Below are 21,474 nucleotides of genomic sequence, written 5' to 3'. Positions count from 1 at the left end.
TGCATGCTAATAAGCTTACCAGAGATCACCCCAACCCCAACATGAGCTCTTGCAGGAGCCGTTCTTCAACACCCCACCCAATGGGTTTCCTTGTGGGCTCAAGTTCATCACAGCTTCAGCTCAGAACAGGCGCACACAGTCTTGTGGGGCCTCAATAGGCCCATTTCTTCCAACCTTTCCCTAAGGATTGGGGCCCTCTGCGGACCAGACATCCTGTCCATTTGCTTGATCAGGAAGAAGTCCTTCAGACTGTGTAAAGCCAGGCTACTGATCCATTAGTCGTTTCTTTGTTTGTTGGTCCCTGGAGAATCCAGTTTGAACTAGTATAAGCACACCTCTCCAGAGGGTGGCTTCAAAGGGGCTAATAACCAGAGAAATTTCATGAGCATCCTCCTCCTCTTAGAGGAGTTACATACAATTCCACACGAGCACATACACAATTGTATTTTTAATACAATGGATCAGAAAAGTATTAAACCTAATTCAATCAGGTTTAATTTAGTTCAGTAAAGTTTATCTTAATTCCATAGGGTTTGCCCAGGATGTTGCAGGAAACTGTCTGTCTGTCCGTCACACTATGTCCCTCAACAAACTGTCCTTCAATAAATTGTTGTGTCCTCTGGTGTTGTGGTACTTCTTGAAGGTCTGGAAAGACAGAATAATCAAGTGTCCCAGATTTGCATGGTTAATGAGGCTACTACAGCGCTTTGGAGGCTCCATACTTGTGTCAGAGGTGGGGGACACCGAAAAATGCTGCAAGGGTTTGTGGAATTAAAAAAAAAGGCATTAAAATTATGGGACTTGGATGGCATTATGGGATGGAGAAAGTTGCATGCTGGGAACTTGATCGCTGGCTCTCAGAGATGCCTGGCCAAGTCATTTCTATTCCACAACACATTATGAAAAGTTCCCAAAGGGCATTGCACCAGATGGCAGCTTGTGTCACTCTGGACTTTGCACCTCACTTTGCAACAATACAAGCACTCCTGGTCAGTATGTGCAGCACAAATGCAAGCGGCCAAATATACATGCACATGAGCGATGTATAAACTCTGGTAGCTGTACGCTACCGTAACTTGCATGGACCAAAGTTTGGAGTGCAGACATGGCCTTACTCTAAGCAGCAATTGAGTCTCGTAGGCCTCAGTCTTGCAAACATGCACATGCATAACTGTTTGCCCATGAGTAGCCCCCTTGATTTCAGGTACCAGAGAAATGTAAAAAAAATGGTGGGTCCTTAGCACCCACTGGCAGCTCCCCATCAGTGACTCCTCCTCCCCCCAGCCTCTCCCCCCTGCCATGGATCTGCTGTTCCACGGTGCGCAGGACGCACTGGGTATGCAGTGGGGAAGGGGGAGGAGCAAGGGTGGGGTGTGCTCAGGGCGGGGGCAGGAAGAGGCAGGGCAGGGGCGGGGTGGAAAGAGGCATAGCGGGGACGGGAAGAGGCAGGATGGAGGTGGGGTTTGGGGAAGGAGTGGAGTGGGGGAGCTCGGGTGGAGCCAGGGAGAGCACCCCCCCACCCCGGCACACTAGAAGGTCAGCACCTATGCCTATGAGGAAAGGTTAAAAAAACTGGGCATGTTTAGTTTTGAGAAAAGAAGACAGAGGGGGGACCTGAGAACAGTCTCCAAATACGTTAAGGGCTGTTATGCAGAGGCCAGGAATCAATAGTTCTCATGTCCACTGAAGGCAGAACAAGAAGTCATGGGCTTAATCTGCAGCAAGGGAGATGTAGGTTCGATATTAGGAAAAACGTTTTAACTGTAAGGGCTTGTCTACGCTGGCACTTTACAGCACTGCAACTTTCTCGCTCAGGGGTGTGAAAAAGCACCCCCCTGAGTGTTGCAAGTTTCAGTGCTTATAAAGTGCCCATGTAGACAGTGCCCCAGAGCTACAAGAGTGCTTTAAGGTTGCTAGTGAAGATGTGCCCTCTGAGTAGCTTAACTCTGGAATAGGCTTCCAAAGAAGGCTGTCAAATCTCCATCACTGGAGGTTTTTAAGAGCAGGTGGGACAAACCCCTGCCAGAGATGATCTAGGTTTATTTGATCCTGCCTCAGCACAAGGGGCGGGACTTGATGACTGCTCAAGGTCACCTTCCAGCCCAACATTTCTATGATCCTAAGATCTAAAATGTACCCAGCAAGTTTGAGCAGTCACTGCTTCTTTTCTTCTGATCATTGTTTTAAGTGTCTATTTCATTCACTTTAACTGTCTTTCTAACAGTAAAATATTGTGCCCTTAAAATAACTGCTCACGAGTAACTATTCCCTAAAGTGCTGAGTTTGAATCAACAATGTCTTGAGCATGAAGGGAGCACAGGGGAATCAGATCCCATGTTAATGAGGACACTGCTAACATATGCAGCTGTTTTATTCTATGTAGGCTCTTATATCACTATGGATTCTGAGGGACTTCCAGTCATGCATTAAGCAATATGACCAACATCTGTCATGTGTTGTTTGTTCTTTCATCCTCTTGCCGGGGCGGGAAGAATCATGTGCAGTGGAGTGTCTCGTTTAGGTATGGATTTATTTGCTTTTAGAGATATGTGAGAGAAGGCAATGTTAAAGAAAAAGCATTTGGAGCAGAAGATGGAGAGGATTGTGGTGGTCAGTTCCTGGGAGGGTTCGTTCCAGTCTGGGATGGCCCATAGGCCCTGGAGAAAGTTCTGTCTCTTGCACAGACCAGCTGTACTGTTATTCTGGAAAGTTTCATTGTGGTAGAGGAGCGATCTTAATCCAAGAGTTTTAGATGGTCTTTTAGGTGTCCTGGGTACAGGCCATGGAGCACCTTGAAGATAAGAATTGAGACCCTGAGCTTGATTCAGAATTCTATGGGAAGTTAGTATAGGGAGTTAAGGACGTGAGTCATGAGGTTACTTTTACCGGGCAATAGTGGTGAGGCCAATGAAGGAAATGCTAAACTCTTTGGATGCCCCTTGTTTCCACCAGCTTTTTACCCTGCTTACTTACAAAGAAACTGGTATGCTGAAGGCTTGAGACTTCAGTGCAGAAGACTGAGGGCTTGTCTATGCCGCCCCACAGTTTGGACTGCAGGGTTGTGAACAGCAATGTACTCCAAACTGCTTCCTGTAATTCCCCCGCATGGATGCTGCAGCCCAAACTAAAAGCTTGCTAGTTCACGTTAACATAATTCTCTTCAAACAGGACTACGTCAATCCAATCTCGAAGCAGCATCCACATGGGCGAGTTACAATGCAGCACTTTGGGGCACACTTCTGTTCACACCCCCAGAGTCTGAACTGGGGCAGTGTAGACACAACCTAAGCATCATGGTTACCCTTCCTTGTGCCAGCATCTAGCTTCCACTCCTGCTTGTTTGGAGTGCAACATCTTTGCCCTCACAATTGCATGCCAAGCAGGATCAAGGCCTGAGAGAAACAGCTGTGAACAATGAAATTTATATCATCCTTTGCCAGCTCTCTGTAGGAAAGTTGAAGACTCAGGATTACTTTAATAGGACTAATTGAGTAGGATTACTTTAACAGAACTAATTCAGTCTGTAATAATGATGGCAGATCACGTGCTCCCCCAGAGTTGCAGCTTGGCTTATACTGAGCATGTTCACACAGACTGAGCATGCTCAGTAACATCTGCTGAAGCCATTGCCCTCACTCTGCCCCAACATTATTGGCAGGTACAGGTCGTCTCTGCATGGCAGGGATCACACTGAACAAGAAAGCTCCACTCATGAGAATCACCTTAATGAGACATGGCTCACAGTAGGTTGTGCAAATATACTGAATGTAATTGTCGGTGCTGCTTGGTTTCACTGGGCTTTTCCCGGGTTCCTGGGTTTGGTTCCTTCTTGACTGAGGGAAAAAGAGTGTTGGCACCTCCCCAACATCACCCACTTATGGCATGGAAATGAGACTCAGAGTAAACTGTGCACATCTGTGACTCACCCTCTCTTCTCTTTCATGCATAATTAAATAGCCAATGATGTTGACTTTCAAATTATAACCACTGAGCATCTGAGTTAACACCTCGTTGATATCAATGGGGCAGTTCAGCCCTTGCAGAGCTATTGTTCCAGACTCTCCGCAGACTCATCTCTGTATCTGTTACACTCAGGCCAGGTCTACACTGCTGTCACGTTTCAAGTGTAGACAAGCCCTCAGTTCATTTATTTTGAGGTTTTCTTTGCGACCATAACAGCTTGAATCTTCTTTTCTGAATGAAAGCTGAGCTTGTGAGAAAAAGACAGTAGCTTCAGAGAGGTGCTGGTATGGTCTGTGGGTGGGCACCTGTTGTTTCCAAGTCCTGGTACATGAAGAAGAATATTCGTAACATTTCTTCCTCTCTCAGTCCAAAACCAAGTGGGACAATTCCAAACCAGTGGAATCCTAATTCGGGCACTATTTTCCTCTGACTAATATCATGGGTTTGGAGCTGGCCGGGGCTTACATAATGGCACTACCCTGTTGTATGTTGAAAGAAAGCAAATATTTAATTAATTGCATCAGCTTTGCCCGATGCAATCTGAAAAGTACACCCAGAAAAAGTGAAATTGACAGTGACGACAACAGATTTTCAGTTTTCCATGAAGAGAAAGAGTGTGTCTCCATTGCGCACAATTCAGGGACACAGCAGGCATTCAAACACTCATAACTGTGAGCATGCTTAAAGGCCTGATCTTGCCATCCTTTTGGAGGCAGAACTCTCATTGACTTCATGTGGCCTGTAGGCACCTTGATTCCAGGCTAGCGGCTAAGGGGTAGTGAAGCAATGTATTAACAGACAACCAGAGGTGAAAGTAAGCCGGTCTGGTGGTACATAGTCAACCATACCGGCAGGGGCCAGCTTCCCCAAGCCGGCAATTTAAAGGTCCCAGAGCTCCCGGCAGTGGCCAGAGCCCTAGGCCTTTTAAATCGCCGCCAGAGCCCCACTGCTGGAGCCCCGTGGTAGCGGTGGCGGTCCGGGGCTCTGGCGGCAATTTAGAGGGCCCAGGGCTCCGGAAGCTGCTACCACAGTGGAGCCCCGGGCCCTTTAAATCACTGCCAGAGCCCTGGGGTCACGGCGGCGGCCAGGAGCCTGGGACTCTCCCAGCCCCGGGCCCTTTAAATCGTTGCCCGAGCCCCGGGGCTCCCGGCCGCTACCGCTACCATGGGGTTCCGGCGGTGATTTAAAGAGCCCGGGGCTCCCAGCCACTGCTACCGCAGCCCCAGGCCCTTTAAATCTCGATTTAAAGGCCCTGGGGATTTAAAGGCCCCACCCCTTCCGGTTGAGGCCCCGCCCCCTTGCCCAGGACTTCGGCATACCAGTAAGTCCTTTAAATTACTTTCACCCCTGCAGACAACTCACCCTAAGCAGTAGGTTTTAGAAAGAAAAATACCACAGATAAATCAACTTCAGTAGAACACAAAAGCAAATGAGAGTAAAGGGCATAAAACCAACACCTTCAGCTTTGCATTCATGATGAGGAACCCTACAATAACAAATTGAAGTACATGTGCATGATGAACAAAAACCAGTTTCAGCAAGGAAAGACATTTCCTATTCAAAACCACATTTGTTATAAGTGAATTTGTAACAAGGTGATCTGCACCTTTAAGGGGGTGGGTCAATTCAGTCCTTTTCAGTGATCAGACCCAGCTGGGAAGGGGGAGGGTGTGTGTCAGGTGATCCCTGTAAAGAACAGAGGGCTATCAGCTGAGAGGAGTTGGGGAGGGGAAATGGGCTCCTGTACTAGGCCCTGATGCAGCTTTTGACACGGTCTCCCACAGTATTCTTGCCAGCAAGTTAAAGAAGTATGGGCTGGATGAATGGACTATAAGGTGGATAGAAAGCTGGCTAGATTGTCGGGCTAGTGATCAATAGTTGATCACTATCAACGGGTAGTGATCAATGGCTCCATGTCTAGTTGGCAGCCGGTATCAAGCGGAGTGCCCCAAGGGTCAGTCCTGGGGCTGGTTTTGTTCAATATCTTCATTAATGATCTGGAGGATGGTGTGAACTGCACCCTCAGCAAGTTTGCAGATGACACTAAACTGGGAGGAGAGGTAGATACGCTGGAGGGTAGGGATACGATACAGAGGGACCTAGACAAATTAGAGGATTGGGCCAAAAGAAATCTGATGAGGTTCAACAAGGACAAGGGCAGAGTCCTGCACTTACAACGGAAGAATCCCATGCACCGCTACAGGCTAGGGACCGAATGGCTCGACAGCAGTTCTGCAGTAAAGAACCTAGGGGTTACAGTGGACGAGAAGCTGGATATGAGTCAACAGTGTGCCCTTGTTGCCAAGAAGGCCAATGGCGCTTTGGGATGTATATGTAGGGGCACTGCCAGCAGATCAAGGGACATGATCCTTCCCCTCTATTCGACATTGGTGAGGCCTCATCTGGAGTACTGTGTCCAGTTTTGGGCCCCACACTACAAGAAGGCTGTGGAAAAACTGGAAAGCGTCCAGCAGAGGGCAACAAAAATGATTTGGGGACTGGAACACTTGACTTATGAGGAGAGGCTGAGGGAACTGGGATTGTTTAGTTTGCGGAAGAGAAGAATGAGGGGGGATTTGATAGCTGCTTTCAACTACCTGAAAGGGGGTTCCAAAGAGGATGGCTCTAGACTGTTCTCAGTGGCAGCAGATGACAGAACAAGGAGTAATGGTCTCAAGTTGCAGTGGGGGAGGTTTAGGTTGGATATTAGGAAAAACTTTTTCACTAGGAGGATGGTGAAGCACTGGAATGCGTTACCTAGGGAGGGGGTGGAATCTCCTTCCTTTGAAGTTTTTAAGGTCAGGCTTGACAAAGCCCTGGCTGGGATGATTTAATTGGGGATTGGTCCTGCTTTGAGCAGAGGGTTGGACTAGATGACCTCCTGAGGTCCCTTCCAACCCTGATATTCTATGATTCTGTGACTGAAAGGAAGGGTGTTTTCTTTCAGCCTTGAGAGAGGCAAAGGGAAAAGTCCCTGGGATCTATAACCTGTGGTGGGCAGAAGAACAATTTCGGTTTTGATGGTTTTGCCAAAGTTTTATGTTTAGAAGAATAAAATTGTGCCTGGAAGGAAATTTGAGCATGGGAGTGTATCCTTCCTGGGAAGGTCAAGGGATCCGACCTGAGTGGGGGAAACTGAGGCATCAGTTAGCCTGAAGCCAGACTGAGTAGGAGGTGCTTCAACAGATTTTAAAAAGAACATTAAAAAATGCTTCACGTTTACTTTTAGTGAATTAAAAAATATTTTTTTTAGGTCTGAAAGTTCATAATTCCTCACTTCCATTTTCCTGTGATGAATTTCTATGCTTCAAAATATATAAACCAAATTTTTCTCTCACTTGCACTCGGTGGATGTCAGTGAAGATACTACAAATTTACACTCGGGTAAATAAGAGCAGATTTTGGCCGTTCCTATTACATCTGCATTGTCATAGGTAAGCTATTGGCCTGACCTAGCATACAGTTCCTCAGTGTTTACGGGGAAAAATGGGCATTGAACAAATATTACTGAGCCCAAGCATTCAAAAATTGTGAGTCAGCCCCTAAAAATCAAGAGCTGGTTATCAGTACATTATGAGTACTTTTCATCTGCCTTTTGTTTTTGAGTCGCGGGCAGGGGGTGGTCATATTTTCCAAGCTTTATTTTACAACCATAAAGGCTAGAAACTTACTTTCTATTTAAATTAATGCTGAGATTTTCATGTAGTCCCCTGACTTCGAGCGGGGAGGGAGCTTTAAAGAGAACCCCAAATCTTGTGAGACTAATCATAAAATAATGAGTGGACAGTACTAATTGACAGGTTTCAGAGGAACAGCCTGTTAGTCTGTATTCGCAAAAAGAAAAGGAGTACTTGTGGCACCTTAGAGACTAACCAATTTATTTGAGCATGAGCTTTCGTGAGCTACAGCTCACTTCATCAGATGTTTACCGTGGAAACTGCAGCAGACTTTATATACACACAGAAATCATGAAACAATACCTCCTCCCACCCCACTGTCCTGCTGGTAATAGCTTATCTAAAGTGATCAACAGGTGGGCCATTTCCAGCACAAATCCAGGTTTTCTCACCCTCCACCCCCCCGCACAAATTCACTCTCCTGCTGGTGCTAATTGAAGCAATTGTTTTGTGGGATTAAAACTGCATGGAGTTTGCAAACAAACATAAGAAAAAGTAGGTCAGATGTGTGTTTATTATTTTTGCTAATATTCCTTTTTGTAGAGAAAGTTTGTTTAAATTATTAATAGTAAGAGTCCTTATGTAGCATTTTCCATCTTCAAAGTGCTTTGAAGACATTAATTAATCTAACTCATTAATTGGGAAAGAGATTAAAATATGGTATTGGAATGAGAAGCCTCTGAAAAGACAGATCAGCAAATATTTTTAAACCCACTTGCTAAACTAGACTCACTGCAGGAAGCATAAATTGGAAACTCTGGTGCACTTAACCAAAGCCATATTTGGCTGAAGCCAAAAATAAGCTTGCTTTGGCTCCAAAGCTTTGTTGACCAGGTCTTGCAGCCAAGGACATTTTGGGGGGCAGCTCTAAGCTTAGAAGTAGATACTAACATATAGGATTTTGCAAAACATCCAAACTGCACGGCCATTTGTGTTATACAGCCATACAAAATGCCAGATCTACCTCAATGGAGCTATGTTCAATGGACTTCAGTGGAATTATGTTGATTTTTCAGTAGCTGAGGATCTGACCTGAACCATGCCAGTCATTGGCTCTCTGACCTATTGGTTAGGTCCTATTGTGGGGAAAAAGTTACATTAGATGAAGACTGACACTTTAGTTTATTTGGTATTTTAGTTTCACACATCGACAAATTGAGGGGGCAGTACAGTGTGGTAGAACTCAGGGACTATTGTCTCCTACATAGGTCCTCTTCATTCTTCCTCTAATTAGACTCTAACATACAGCAACATAGGGAGGATTGAGGGCTAAGATCAAAATAAAGCAACACACATTTGACCTCACAATTTAATCAACATCTTACAGTTGCTACCAATTCATAAATGACTCTATTTTACCCTGAGGAACTTTCCTCAGAAAATAACTTTCCTCTTCCTTAAACACAGTTATAAATACATTCTTCCTGAAACTCTCCCTACAATACGCACATAACCATGTAATTTCTGTAAGCACTTGTTTGAGAACTATGAAAGGTGCCATCAGGCATTTAGGGGGTTCAGTTTCTAATAGCTTCACTTTATCCAGGCCTGGTTGCTACTTTATAACATTATGAATAGCCATTACCAAGTGAAACGCTTGCCCAAGATTGCATACCTAGCCTGAATGAAACCCTGCTCCAGAAGCTACTTGTTGTATCAGTACCACCAGAGAGATTCCGAAGCCAAGTGCCATGTCATAATATTGAGCATTGTGAGGGGGAAATGAAGAAATGAAAGGAAGGGATTTACATACAGTCATGTCATATAAAGCAATAGAGTTCTTGGAAAAAATATGTGAAAGAATACAAATAGGGAATAGGTTTCAGAGTAACAGCCGTGTTAGTCTGTATTCGCAAAAAGAAAAGGAGGACTTGTGGCACCTTAGAGACTAACCAATTTATTAGTCTCTAATAAAAAACTCTAATAAATTGGTTAGTCTCTAAGGTGCCACAAGTCCTCCTTTTCTTTTTGCAAATAGGGAATAGAATGTTTGTGCTTTTATTCCTAAAAATACAGGATGGAAAAATCCTAAATCTGTCCCCAAATGAAAACAGTACTGCCTGGCTGATACAGTGGTTGAACTGTCATGAAAAGGACAAAAAGAAAAGGAGTACTTGTGGCACCTTAGAGACTAACCAATTTATTTGAGCATGAGCTTTCGTGAGCTACAGCTCACTTCATCAGATGTTTACCGTGGAAACTGCAGCAGACTTTATATACACACAGAAATCATGAAACAATACCTCCTCCCACCCCACTGTCCTGCTGGTAATAGCTTATCTAAAGTGATGGGCTAGCACCAGCAGGAGAGTGAATTTGTGTGGGGGGGTGGAGGGTGAGAAAACCTGGATTTGTGCTGGAAATGGCCCACCTGTTGATCACTTTAGATAAGCTATTACCAGCAGGACAGTGGGGTGGGAGGAGGTATTGTTTCATGATTTCTGTGTGTATATAAAGTCTGCTGCAGTTTCCACGGTAAACATCTGATGAAGTGAGCTGTAGCTCACGAAAGCTCATGCTCAAATAAATTGGTTAGTCTCTAAGGTGCCACAAGTACTCCTTTTCTTTTTGCGAATACAGACTAACACGGCTGTTCCTCTGAAACCTGTCATTATGAAAAGGACAGTGAGGGAGATTTCCTTGATTCTGGGAAAGTTCATCCTTGTCCCTAGATACTACAAAACTACTCCTCTCCTGGGATGTCTTATCGAGATAATTCTAAAGAACAAATTCATAGCCTTTGAAATGCATCAGATTGCACTGCATGGCATGTTGTATTAAAATATTTTCTCCATCTGTTCTCCTGCAAGGGCTTTATATCTCCCCTGCCCCAGCTGCCTTCTCTAAATTGCTCAGCTTGAGTAACAAGCAATTGTCATGTTTGTGATTTTTATAAAAACAAAATTAAGATCAATTTAACACCACAAAAGTAATAGAACATGAAGATTTTTGAAGCAATTGTAATATTTATGAATAAGAAACCTTTCCTTCCATATGACAAGAATGATTTCTCCAAATCTGCAGTGTTTGCAGAGCCAGACAAAAAAAGAGGCATGAAAAGCACATGCAGAATAATCATCAACTAGCCCTGCCCCCCCCAAATTTTTTTTTACAACCAATGAGGAAGCCAGACCAGGGAGCTGTTGAAATTTAACTGTTTGTTCGGGGTGGTTGTCTCTTTTCCCCCTAAAGAAAGGTGTGTACCATGCAGTTAGAATGGCTTATAAAAAGGATCGGAGATCACTTGGTTATCTTAAAGCTGTACTTGCATAGCTTTTTATCTCTGCTTTGTGTTGATAGGTTGCCAGGCTCTTGAAAGCTGTTTTGGCTGTAAGTCTGACCAAGGTGCCAGGATTGTACTAATGAACAGCATAAAGGTAATTAGTCTGGCACATTTATGCAAGCAGCTGAAAACTATTCGGGGGCAGCGATTGGTGCCAGCAAGACCCTGCAGCATGGTCACCTGCACTCAGATAAACAGGAATGCTGCATGTGAGTATATTTCATTTTGATTAAAATAGTGCCCTGAACACCTGTATGAGTTAGCAACAGTGAGGGCTATCAAAGAGGGGCACAGACAATAAGAATAATAAGTTTTGCTCTCACTGTCTTTCTAATACAGCAGTAGAGACCAACACAGGGAACTTGAGACCTTGAAAAGAGATTGCAAAAAAACAAAAGTAGAATTTCAAAAGATAACAGAATGAGAGAAACTGGAGATGGAAAAGCCTGATGATATCTAGACTATTTCCTTGACTCCTGGTTGTGTGAGATTAAAACATCATTCTTCAGTATTTGTGCAGTGAGAGCCAATGGGTGTCATTGGTCTGGTTATGATTCTAAATTGTAACCATGCACAGGGTGCAAAAGCAGTATTTTTTCTATCTGATGCTCTGACTGATTTCCATGAAAGCCATATTTGTAAATGTAACTGAAACCACTTTTAGGGCCTGATCCAAAGCCCATCAAAGTAAATGGAAAGATTCCCATTGACTTCAAAGAGCTCTGGATCAGGCTTATACAGATTAAACACTGAAATTATTAATTTGATAGAAATACACAAAGCCCCCAAATGGGCTGTATAGAAGATCCACATTAAATTCCTTACTAAAATGCAAAATAAGATTGGGTGACACAAGGGGTTTAGTGGTATACAATACTATTAACATATCTACAAATGACTTGCGGCTGGGCTCCTCATGAGGTAGGCACGTCTAATCACTTGTATGCAGATCATGTCACAGGGTAATAACAAATAATAAAACCCTACACATAGAAAGTGCATTTCATCCAGAATACTTTTTTCATTTCTGTAAATGTATTAGTTTTGTTGAGTTTTCTCAAAAAGTGCAATTTTGGCCCTGTTTGAATATAGAGAAAGGTGATACTTTGTTCAATTGAATCATCAAACAGTACTCTTTATATTCACCTGCGTAATGACCAAACAGCCTTATTTTACCTGGGTGGCAGAAAACAAAGCAGAATGCAGACTTTAATAGTTCCTCATTCATAAATGCATTTTGGCAGGTAACACCACAAAATAAGAAAAGGAGTACTAGTGGCACCTTAGAGACTAACCAATTTATTTGAGCATGAGCTCATTGGTTAGTCTCTAAGGTGCCACTAGTACTCCTTTTCTTTTAGCGAATACAGACTAACACGGCTGCTACTCTGAAACCACAAAATAAATATTCTGCCATTGATTGCTTGGCATTTCAATAAGCCAGTTATTGTGAGATTGGTCTCCAAATGCAGTGATGCATTATTGTATTGTATAAATCTTCCAGAGCATGGAATCCTTATGTAACATACAACATGCAAGACTCTTTGTCACTCAGCAATTCCATATTAATTCATAATATAATTTTACAAGGATGTAAAGTGCCATGTTACCCTAATGAATTTGAATTAATTTCAGCCAATTCCTTGCTTTGTCCTCCACAGAACAGAAAATGTAAAGTTGGTTCATTGTGTTCTGAAAACTTCAGTGAATAAAGCTGCACTAAATCCTCTCAGAACAGACAGAATAAGTCACTCAACAAGTGGCACAACTTGTAACTATAGGTCTTTCACCAGCATTGAAAAACGTCTTTTACTTTTTAATCTGGAAAAAATGCATACTTTCTCTCTCCAGAGCCTAGCTTAGCGCCAGACCTTGTTAATGTAGAAAAAGATCCACAAAAAAATCTAGTAATTTATTTCTAGTGCACAGTTTGAATTAGTCAGATGACAGTATTTTTCCCTTTTCTGACTTTTTTAGATGTTTTCTTAGCACAAGATGACAGTCTGTTTAAAAGTTTTGTACTTGCTACCCTGCTAGTTTTATTTCTACTGTATTGCAGGACTGTTCAGGAAGCTTGACTTATTCCATTTAAAAACATATATTAAAAAAAAGATTAAGGCATTGTTCATTTGTTTGAAGAAGAGTGATGGTGTGTTCATTTTAAAATCAGAAAGATCAGACCTTATCAATTATTAGGTCTTCAAAGAGTTTAAGTGAATTGATTTACTATATGTAGCATGTTCCGAAGTATGTGTTAGCCCTGGTCTACAGTAAGGGCGGGGATCGATCTAAGTTACGTAACTTCAGCTATGTGAATAACGTAGCTGAAGTCGACATACTTAGATCAACTTACCCTGGTGTCTTCACTGCGGTGAGTCGACTGCTGCCGCTCCCCCATCGACTCCGCTTGCACCTCTCACGGAGCTAGAGTACAGGAGTCGATGGGAGAGTGCTCGGGGGTCGATTTATCACGTCTAGACTAGGTGAATTCAGGTATTGGCCACTGTACGGGGTGGAGGGCAGTGTTTGAGTAGGTGCTGCGGCTGGAGGAGAAAGCTCAGCTGATGGCACTGTATTGTGTTTTTGTAATTGGCAGGGCACCCAGAGCTTGTGAGCAGGTGCTTTTTATTTCTTCTCAGTCAAAATAAATTAACAAATAAACTTCTTTACTAGTCACCTATGAAGACATGTTGAATGACCCATGCTAGTGTTAGTCCAAGCTCCAAAACCTCCCCAAGTTTTTGAGCCTGCTTGATAAAGAGTGGAAGATTTCAGTAACAGTGTATCTGTAGTGAAGATTAAGTCCATATTAGCTTTACCCTGCCAGCTGGAATTACCTGCTTTTTATCAGGTTCCTATCTTAACCACACACTTCGGAAGCAAAGAGAAGCTCAACCTTTAACAATCCGCTGCTGCTTTCCTAACAAGCTTACAGAACTCGTTACATACCATTTGATAAAAGTAAAGGCATTAGACTGTTTACATCAATAAACTGGCCTGCAACATAATCCAAAACTGACATAAACTCAACAAAACTTTTCAACACATTGTCGGGACGGAACATAGCCAAGTAATCAATGCTATCACCCAGCAAATCTAGACATTTATGAGCCATAAAAAGAGATCAACCCATTCTGGACTTCTCTGTTAACATTCAATCCAAGTGGTTGAAGCAAAGCCACCATTTCTTTGGTTTCTTTATGTTGTTTTGTTATATGTTTATTTGTGGATCCCCCCATTTGGAAGGTGTTGCCATGGAAAGTACACCACCAGCTCAGCATTAGCATTTTTTTTCCCCCTCAAGCTGGGCGTGGTTCTCAAAATGTTTAGTTTGCCAAATGTTTGGTACCCTGTCCCCACTGTTTTGATTCAGAGTTGCGTACAGTGTGTTCTAGGGATTCCCCATGGAAACAAACCAAGATTGTCCACTAAAAAGCAATTTTAAAAGATCAGTTGAATAAAGAAAGTTGACCACCCATAAACCTGAGAACCAACTGGAATTGTCGTTTTAACCCTCTCACTCCTCTGAAATACAGGGGGATTAATTTTAATATTCTTTCTTCTAATTTCATACCCAAATTCTTATTGATTTTCTTCTTCACAGGAGTATCTAAGGAAACTGTAGATAAGTGCAAGTTATTTTGTCTCTGCCAAAAGCAAATTCTGATATATCATTGAAAAGATGTAGGGCCCAATTCTAATCACAGTTACAGCAGTATAAATCTGGAGTAAATCCAGTTATTTAAGGATTTACACTGCACTACTTGTGATTAGAATCAGGCTTTCAAATTCTTTTCTGTGAAGTTTGTATAAGTTATAATAACTGTCTGGCAGCACACATGGCTCTGGGCAGTTCAAACTTCAACATAAATAACAAGAGTGTTTCAACTTTTCCGCTTTCAATTTGTCAAACTAGAACCCATTAGATCTTACCAATGATTGATTCTCGATCCTAAAGTCTGAATAATATAATACACCAGTCTCAATACCTACCCTAAATATTGCAGCCCACCTCTTTAGTAAATTCTGAAGATACTAAACGTCTGTGAGAAGCTTTCCCTAAGGCTTTTGATTCTGACATCAGCACCAAATGTATTTTTCAAGAGTGATTTCAAAGAGCTCTGGTAAAATCCCTGCAACTGCAACTAATTACAATTCAAAGACATTTGAAGCCATTCAGGTAGTCTTAATCTATCAATCTCAAACAGCAAAGGTGAAAAAAATCTAGGACATGATGATGCCAGAGAGTAAAGATGCTTATATAACAGAGTAAATTGAAATCAAATATCACTGCACTTGTTCAGAGGGTATAACATATATAGGAGATTTGTTCTGTTGCATTTAGATCTTTTCTGGGTCTACAATATTCATCATTATTCCTACACCAACATAGTACTGTAGGTACTTAACAGACAGATGGTAGACAGGACCCTACCTCAAGGAGGAGGGTTGGGGCCTACATTAGACATGACAAAGAGGTAACAAACAAAGCAAAGAGTGGAGGGAAAGGACAGAATAAACGGAACATGGCAATTATGGAGTGATCCATCCTGTCATCCTCTCCCAGTTTCTGGCATTCAGAGGTTTAGGGACACCCAAAGCATGTCACTGCATCCCTGACCATCTTGGCTAATAGCCATCAATGAACCTATCTTCCATTAAATTATCTAATTCTTTTTTGAACCCAGTTATGCTTTTGGCCTTCACAATATCCCCTGGCAACGAGTTCTACAGGTTGACTGCATTGTGTGAAGAAATACTTCCTTTTGTTTGTTTTAAACCTTTTGGCTATTAATTTAATTGCTCTGGTTCTCGTGTTATGTGAAGGGATAAATAACACTTCCTGATTCACATTCTCTACACCACTAATGATTTATATATTCCCTTAGTCGTCTCACTTCTAAACTGAGCAGTCCCAGTCCTTTTAATCTCTTCTCACTGAGTCATTCTGTTGAATTTAGTGTCCCCTTTTAGTTACATTAGAATAAAACTTCTAAGACAATTGACAAATAATTAAAACAATGTATCTTGGGCCAGCTTCTAATCTGCTGCACCTATATCATCAGCCCCTTCAAGTGGATAGAGTTGCAAGGGCATAGCTGAGGGCAGAATGGTGCCCCTTCATAGCCTTCTAAAGCCTATATACCATCCATAGACACAACTGGTAATTAATAGACATCTGAGGATTTTTAAATCTATGTTTTCATTTGAGCAGTATGTATTCCCATGTGGGACATAACATTTAAAAAATTGCAGCAAATACATTTATTTATTCTGATTAATTTGTACTGTTTGCAGTATATTAGTGCCCACAGTCCCCAATAAGAAAAGGAGTACTTGTGGCACCTTAGAGACTAACCAATTTATTTGAGCAGTCCAGTGGCAGAGCCAGGAATAGAACCCAGATCTAGACTTGGACTCACTTCGACAGGTTTCAGAGTAGCAGCCGTGTTAGTCTGTATTCACAAAAAGAAAAGGAGTACTTGTGGCACCTTGGAGACTAACACATTTATTTGAGCATAAGCTTTCGTGAGCTACAGCTCACTTCATCGGATGCATCACGAAAGCTTATGCTCAAATAAATTGGTTAGTCTCTAAGGTGCCACAAGTACTCCTTTTCTTTTTGCAAATACAGACTAACATGGCTGTTACTCTGAAACCAGTCCCCAATAAGGGTCAATTCGGGCCCACTTGGTTAGGTATGTACACACACATACTAAGATTCAGTCATGCCCTGAAGGTATTTTAAAAAATGCAGTACAACAGGTACCAGTTTGGCAAGTTTGGTACAGCATTTCACATACCTTTCAGAAAGAGATTAAGTTGCCTTTTTGCTGAACCCTGAAGCTAAATCTGTTGCTGAGTGTTGCTACCTGCCTTCTGAGTGAAGGGACCTGGGGCACTGTGAGCATATCACACCTGAGTTCTATTCTGTTCATGGGCTCTCTCTGCTTCTGGGTGCAATTCTAGGTGCTAGTCACAACCAGTGTTACCAACAATAGCCTGGGACCTGGTTACTTGAGAAATTGCTTCTGCCTTTTATGTTTCTTAATTTTTGTGACTATCTGATACAGCATTTTTGGAGTTGGTTCTTGGGATAGAACTCTCTAGGTCTGGTAACAGGGCAGTCTCATCAGAAGGACTCAAGGCTCAACCCTGCAAAAAGCTGAGCACTGCGATCAAGCAAAGCGTTTAACCATATGGGGTATCTTTACACGGGGCTAAAAAACCCACAGCTGGCCCGGGTCAGCTGATTCCGGCACATGTGGCTTGGGCTCCTAGGGCTAAAAAACTGCCATGTAGATGTTCAGGCTCGGGCTCCAGCCCACACCCAAATGTCTACACAGCAATTTTTAGCCCTGCAGCCCAAGACCCTAATATAGATCAGGCAACAGCAACCGCCGACATTTTAAACCATTTTATGTAGACCTGCTCTGAGCAGCGTTAAATGACACTGTCATGGTTACAGGTCTGGCTGCACCTCTGTCCCCTTTGTGGCCTCTCTGAGGTCTTGTCTACACTTAAAACACTACAGCGGTACAGCTACACTGCTTCAGTGCAGACACTACTTACGCTGAGGGGAGGGGTTCTCCATTGGCCTATGTAATCCACCTCCCCAAAAGGTAGTAGCTAGGTTGATGGAAGAATTCTTCCATCAACCTAGCTCTGTCTTACTTACTTAGGTTGGCTTAACAATGCCACTCAGGGGTGTGGATTTTTCACATCCCAGACTGACGTAGTTAAACCAACATAATTTTTAGTGTAAACTAGGCCTGAGCATACCCCCTCCTGGTATTGAGCTTCATACCTTTACTTATTCCGGGGTGGAATCCCACGATTCCCCTACTCCTAGGCTGGGCCCTGAGTTACAGTACCTTATGCATCAATTGTTGTTATCCAGCAGATCCAAGTGAATTCAGGCACCAATGCTTCAGGAGTCTCTGACAGTGACAAAACAGCCTTCTTAACAAAGTATTGTTTATTTTGCATTAGAAACAAAGCATTTAGAGAAAAAGGTTTTTTTAAAACAACAGTCTATGTACATACCTGCCTTACCTAAAGTCTTACCTACCCTGATGATAACCTTTGCAGGCCTAATTTCTAGGGCTGTCAAGTGATTAAAAAAATTAATCGCGATTAATCGCAACGTTAAACAATAATAGAATACCATCTATTTTAAATATTTTTGGATGTTTTCTACATTTTCAAATATATTGATTTCAATTATAACACAGAATACAAAGTATACAGTGCTCACTTTATATTTATTTTTGATTACAAATATTTGCACTATAAAAAACAAAAGATATAGTATTTTTCTGTTCACCTAATAACAGTACTGTAGTGCAAACTCTTTATTGTGAAAGTTGAACTTACAAATGTAGAATTATGTACAAAAATATAACTGCATTCAAAAATAAAACAATGTAAAACTTCAGAGCCAACAAGTCCATTCAGTCCTATTTCTTCTTCAGCCAATCGCTCAGACAAACAAGTTTGTTTACATTTGCAGGAGATAATGCTGCCCGCTTCTTGTTCACAACGTCACCTGAAAGCAAGAACAGGTGTTCTCATGGCACTTTTGTAGCTGGTGTCACAAGATATTTATATGCCAGATGTGCTAAGGATTCATATGTCCCTTCATGCTTCAACCACCATTCCAGAAGACATGCGTCCATGCTGATGATGAGTTCTGTTCAATAACAATCGAAAGCAGTGCGGACCAACGCATGTTCATTTTCGTCATCTGAGTCAGATGCCACCAGGAGGTTGATCTTCTTTTTTGGTGGTTCAGGTTCTGTAGTTTCCACATCTGAGTGTTGCTCTTCTAAGACTTCTGAAAGCATGCTCCACACCTCATCCCTCTCAGATTTTGGAGGGCACTTCAGATTCTTAAACCTTGGATTGAGTGCTGTAGCTATCTTTAGAAATCTCACATTGGTACCTTCTTTGTGTTTTGTCAAGTCTGCAGTGAAAGCGTTCTTAAATTGAACAGGTGCTAAGTCATCATCCAAGACTACTATAACATGAAATATATGGCAGAATGCAGGTAAAACAGAGCCAGAGACATACAATTCTCCCCCAAGGAGTTCAGTCCAAATTTAATTAACATATTATTTTTTTAACAAGCGTCATCTGCATGGAAGCACGTCCTCTGGAATGGTGGCCAAAGCATGAAGGGGTGTACAAATGTTTAGCATATCTGGCAAGTAAATACCTTGCAGTGCCGGCTACAAAAGTCCCATGCAAACGCTTGTTATCACTTTATGGTGACATTGTAAATAAGAAGTGGGCAGCATTATCTCCTGTAAATGTAAACAAAATTGTTTGTCTTAGCGATTGGCTGAACAAGAAGTAGGACTGAGTGGACTTATAGGCTCTAAAGTTTTGCATTGTTTTGAGTGCAGTTATGTAACAAAAAAAATCTACATTTGTAAGTTGTACTTTCACGATAAAGAGATTGCGCTACAGTACTTGTATGAGGCGAATTAAAAAATACTTTTTCTTTTGTTTATCATGTTTACAGTGCAAATATTAGTAACCAAAAATAATGATATAAAGTGAGCGGTGCACACTTCGTATTCTGTGCTGTAATTGAAATCAATATATTTGAAAATGTAGAAAAACATCCAAAAATATTTTTTAAATTTCAATTGGTAGTCTATTATTTAACAGTTCGATTAATTGCGATTAATTTTTTTTAGTTAATTGCTTGAGTTAACTGCAATTAATCGACAGCCCTACTAATTTCTGCAAATACCCCAGTGTAGTCCCTGTTCCTGGTTCCTGCAGCCTGGTTGCTCCCAAACTACACCTTTCTGGCTTATTTTGAGCCATCTTTTTCCTTCCTGCTTGTCTTTCCTTACAGCTCCCTACTAAACTATATCAATATACTCACATAGTAAATACCCGCAATCAACATACAGCAGTGCTTCTCAACCAGGGGTCCGGGGCCCCCTGGGGGGCCATGAGCAGGTTTCAGGGGGGCCACCAAGCAGGACCAGCATTAGACTCGCTCTGCCCCAGGGTAGAAAGTTGAAGCCCCACCGCATGCTGCTGAAGCCTAGGGCCCTGAGCCCCACCACTGAGGGCTGAAGCCAAAGCCTGAGCAATGTAGCTTTGTGGGGGCCCCTGTGGCATGGGGCCCCAGTCAATTGCCCTGCTTGCTATCCCCTAACGCCTTCCCTGGCTTTTATATGCAGAAAACCAGTTATTGTGGCACAGGTGGGCCGTGGAGTTTCTATAGCATGTTGGGGGGGGAGGGAGGGGGCATCGACTCAAAGAAAAAAGTTGAGAACCCCTGACATACAGCACTCATACATGTTTACAGAGCAGCACCTATTCCACCACAGACACCATGATTAAAGCGCCTGCGCCCTGGCTACACTAGTGCTAATATAACAGAGATTTTAAGAACAAATGAATCACATTCTCTATGACTTAGTTTCTGCTCTGATAACAGGGAGTTATGAGGATTAATTCATTCACATCAGTAAGGCACCCGGAGATCTAAAGCTGGAGGAGTGGGGCACAGCAAGGCTGCTACCTGCCCTACCGTTTGCAGGACTGTCCAGACTTTCTCGTCTTGTGACATGCACGGAAGCATCTCAACTATTGAAGCAAGACTGCGCTGCGGTGGGATGTGACCTGCCACAACATTATCGTTCTGGGGGACGATGCAGCAATGTGCAAAACCTCTATTTCAGAGTCAGACTGTAGGACAGACAGAGGGAAAGTCAAAGGGAGGGACAACAGGACAGGAGTAGGCATGGCGAGAATCAAAGGCACAGACAGATGGAGGAACATGCAATGAAACTCTACGGGCCAGTGACATACAGACAGGAAGCCAGAGACAGACAGACAGGGGGTACAGATAATCTACCAGCAGGGACAGACAGAGGGGGGGACAGACAGACGGAGGGTCTAGGGGCAGGACGGACAGACAGGGGGGCAGACAGACGGAGGGTCTCGGGGCAGGACAGACATACGGAGGGACGGACAGATGGAGGGTCTAGGGGCAGGATGGACAGACGGAGGGTCTGGGGCAGGACAGACGGGGGGACAGACAGACAGACGGAGGGTCTCCGCCAGGACGGACAGATGGGGGGACAGACAGACAGAGGGTCTGGGGCAGGGGGGACAGACAGGGCGACGGACACACGGAGGGTCTCGGTGCAGGACAGACAGACGGGGGGATGGACAGATGGAGGGTCTAGGGGCAGGATGGACAGACGGAGGGTCTCGGGGCAGGACGGACAGACGGGGGGACAGACAGACGGAGGGTCTCGGGGCAGGACGGACAGACGGGGGGACAGACAGACGGAGGGTCTCGGGACAAGGCCAGATAGACCGGGCACAGACAATGAGAGTGCACGGGCCAGGCCAGACAGACAGACGGACAATCTACCGGCAGGACAAGCCAAGGCGGAGAGGCAGAGAGGGGATAAGGCCAGAGGGGCGCCGAGCTCCCACCCAGGGCCCCGGGGCTGCCAGCTCCGCCCCCCGCCCTCGGCTCTGGCCGCCCGCCGAGCGGGCGGGCCCGGCGGCCGC

At 43.4% G+C, this 21,474-nt stretch overlaps 1 long non-coding RNA gene across 1 annotated transcript; it reads right to left on the bottom strand.

Annotated features, from left to right (window-relative positions):
- LOC140896557 (uncharacterized) lies at window positions 1–21,408 on the bottom strand. The gene is made up of 3 exons (XR_012154574.1): window positions 20,480–21,408; window positions 17,799–17,864; window positions 1–645 (listed from the first exon to the last, which is right to left on the bottom strand). It is a non-coding gene; the product is annotated as an uncharacterized lncRNA (long non-coding RNA).
- Between the last annotated feature and the right edge of the window lie 66 nt (window positions 21,409–21,474).

Source organism: Lepidochelys kempii, chromosome 12, assembly GCF_965140265.1.
Source record: "Lepidochelys kempii isolate rLepKem1 chromosome 12, rLepKem1.hap2, whole genome shotgun sequence".
Classification (NCBI taxonomy): domain Eukaryota; kingdom Metazoa; phylum Chordata; order Testudines; family Cheloniidae; genus Lepidochelys; species Lepidochelys kempii.
Note: the sequence above shows the minus strand (reverse complement) of the source record. Positions and strands in the feature narration are given on the sequence as shown.